The sequence below is a fragment of the Benincasa hispida genome, chromosome 1 (genome assembly GCF_009727055.1).
Source record: "Benincasa hispida cultivar B227 chromosome 1, ASM972705v1, whole genome shotgun sequence".
NCBI classification, from domain to species: Eukaryota; Viridiplantae; Streptophyta; class Magnoliopsida; order Cucurbitales; family Cucurbitaceae; genus Benincasa; species Benincasa hispida.
This window is the reverse complement of record NC_052349.1, coordinates 33,449,583-33,453,563: the sequence shown is the minus strand read 5'-3', so window position 1 is coordinate 33,453,563 and position 3,981 is coordinate 33,449,583.

Here is a 3,981-nt window from a genome sequence, read left to right as displayed (position 1 = left end):
TCGGTTCCCCGGCAACGGCGCCAATTTGTTTGGTGTGAAGTAGGTGTCGTTAATTGTATCGTACCCAAAACAAATGAAATTTATAATACTCTAACTACAACTAGTTGAGTAAGAGGTCAATCCCAATAGAACCTCTATTAATTGGCCTAAAATAGATTACTTGAATTCCAAAATGTAAAAGATTAAATTGGAGGGGGGATTGTTTGCTTTAAGAACTTGAAACTAACTAAGTGAAAAAGACAAGAATTGATATAAAAAATTTATTGATGAGAGAAATAAGAGAGATTATGAGATAAGATTCAATTGAAATGAAATCTTAGGGATTTTATGTAAACTAGACAATTTTATCATTGACTTAATAAAGAATCATGCAATTAGATTATTCAATAGTTCATTAAGAATAAATTCCTAATGCCCTAATTAGCTAATTTGACAATTAACCCTAATCTAGGTCTTAACTGCATCCTAAAGACATTTCACAATTAATTCCTAAATTGCATTAAACTCATGGGTTTTCTTAACTATTCCAGTATTGAAATCAAAAGACTAAAAATTCAAGATTGATTGCATGAATATTCTAAATTAATAGATTCTTTAAAGAAAAGAGGAAAAGACGTCCACATTTTCTATCAAGACTACTAATTCTTGCAACCATAATTACAATTTTGTTATAGAACCATGTAATTTTTTGCATACAAAAATTGATTAATCTTGAGTCGTCAATTCAATCTTAATCAATTTTATTCTAAATCTCAGCAAGAACATTCAAAAGAAAGTAATTACATGAAAGAAAATTCAAGGAAAAGTCTCAAGAAAATTTAAATCTACAAAATTCAACAAGAAAAAGGATTTATCTACTCATGAATGATGAAATTCTTCAAGCAATCCATTGATAGTTGCATATTGGATACAAAGACTTAATACAAATTGATTGAATCTCACAAAAAATTACAATAATCGCTTTGTAAATTCAAAGTGTCTCTCTAAAAAAATGGGTTTTTCTTCTCTTCTCTTTCTCTCACCCTCTTGCTGAAGATCTGAACCAAAATTTATACCAACAGCATAGCTTCATGAGGCACAGGGATGAATCACGTTAAAATCTAGAGCGTTTGCAATGTTGTGAGGAGCATTGCAACACGTTGAGTTTTTGCAGCAAAAAGCGAGCTTTCTATTTTATACTCGATCCTCGATGCACGATGATGCTTTACTCGATGCTCGACGCTGGATGGAATTTACTTGATATATTTTACTCGATGGACTTTACTCGATGAAAAATGAATAAGAAGAAACTCGATAGTACTCGATGACTTGATGCTTGATTACTCGACCTGCCCTAACTCGATAGATTCTGACGATACTCGGTGGCATTTTGGTAATTACTCGATTCTCTTCAATTTGTTGATTTTCTTGATCATTTTTTTTCTTTTTGGCCCAATTTTCTTGTAATGACTCCTAAACACCTCGGGGACCATTTTATCTACAAAATTAACAATTAAAGCAAATAATCAACACAATTTTTGGGGAAATTATCATAGAAAATATACATCCTTTAAAAATCTAACATACTCGAACTTGATCCAATCTTATGTCTCCACATAAAGTTCAAGTCCTCATATAATAGTCATAGATCTTAGTTTATTGGATTTAGGTTATTTCTAAAATGAAATGAGCAATTCATGCGTTCAATAACAACTTTATTGAATCAAACTTCAGTAATATCTGTATTGATTAACAAAATAACTTTATTGTTTACAAATCACGAGTTTTAGGACATAAAACCCAAAAAAAACTCCCACTTGGACTAAAACTTCAATGGTTATACACATTTATACACATAATGTTGAGTTTTTGAGTTTTAAGAGAGAAATACAATAAACCAGAGCATCACATACTCATAGTTTGTCTTTACTAGGTATCATATACCTTAGGTTTTTCTCCCACTTGCCCTAGATTATACAACCCGTAGTCTTAGACCCACTAGGTAACCCTCAAATACTTTAGCCAAGAGAACCCCAATAAACATATCAGTATACATTGAACTTCTAATTATCAACAAATAGTGAACGCATCTTATACCCTCAACTTCTTGACTCTCGATGCCATCACCAAGTTTTGGTGACTTGAGTTTCTACTAAACCCATGTTATGGCTAGGCTGTCACACAACTCTCCCACCTCTCAACTCTTTGAAAAAGATGCATCTGACCAATCTTAACAACTCTTGTTTCAGGGTTAGCTTAATCAATAACTCTTGTTGATTTTCTATAACTACTATGGAAACTTGATACAATAATTTATGATCTCTCATGTATACTTCTTCAAGTAAAGTAACGTTTTTCGATACAAATACTTGATATTCTTCTAGTTTGAAGAAGTATACTATTTTCGGGTAGCCTATGGATAGGCATACTGTTTTGAACGATGTTCCAATCCCTTAAGGTTTAGCATCAACACATGTGTTGATCTTACCTAAATTTTGAAATATGTAAACATCCTTTACCTATCATAAACAACTTTTATGACCTTTCCACATCCCATATGGAGTTTCAAAAAACCTTTTAAAGGAATGATGTTCAAAAAGTATATACCAGTCACTATTGTGTATTCCTAAAACAATTTAGGCAACTGAGCATAGCTCATCTTTCAACTGAACCATGCCTAATAGGGTTTTGTTTTTCTTCCAGAGAAAGTTGTGACTGAAGGAAATCGAAATCCCAATTTTTGTGAGCAGCAGAAGCAAGACTATTCCAAATTACAATTATGAATCAACAAACCATATACAATCGACTTCAAAACAAATGGTTATACAATTTACAGAGAAATTACAGCATGAACAACAAATGCATAAAGAGAATTCTATGCACATATACAGAAACGCCTCCACGCTCCGATGCGCGACTCTGATCGATCACAGTAACCACGAGTGCCCGATCTACATGACTGCAACATAGCACAAACACTTTACGCTCGTCCTCAATGATCTCTTCGGTCACGAACTCCTCCGCAACAGCGAACGGCCTCTGCAGCACCACGAATGGCCTCCAGAAAACCTCGACGGTGTCGAGTTGAGTCTGACACCACCAACAAGGTGACCTTGTATTCTCGATGTGAGAATCCAGAGAGTGGGTTGTGTTCAGACTTGGTGTGAGGCAGACGAACAGAGGAAATACAGATCGTGTACACGATTGGGCAAGTGGGAGAAGTCGAAGACCTATTGTATAGGTCGATGCTCAATCGTTTAGATAAATCTATGTGATCATCTAGCTAAAGTTATGCGATCGTTTAGCTCTATCGTTTAGCTCAGTCGATTCTACACGATTGTTTAACTTAGGCCAGCGATCGTCTAGCAAAGCTATGTGATCATTTAGTAGACACTGCACGATCGTTTAGCTAGCACCTGCACGATTGTTTACCTAGCCCAGCCGTCGTTTAGTAAATCTGTATTTACTTGACAACTTTCGTGAGTTTCTTTTCGCCGAAGAGAAAACTCAAATTCTTATCAAACCTTTTGTGAAAACTTCTGTAAAAAAGACTCTTTTCAAAATAGGAAACCGGTTTCCTTTTAAACTCACGGTTACCATGATCAATAACCACCACTACTTTAGTTATTTAAAAGAAAAAGTATTAATTATCTAATAATTAATATTATTATAAATATAAATGATAACCAACTTATCATACTATATTTATAACCTATAGTTTTAATATTTTATCTCATGAAACATATAAACCATAGTTCTTTTTCTATTCCATGGTACTTAATGTAAATCTCATTTACATCAATCCTCCACTAGTATGTATCTCATACATCATACCGATTATATCATATATAATCAAAATACCTCTTGTCAATTTGAACATTTCAAATCAACACCAAGAATTGATCCTTCAACATGAATCCAAGCTACCAAGGGGACCTCATGGACCTGTAGATCCGAAGCTCCAACGGTACGTGAATAACTGACTAAACTCTTTAGTCATGG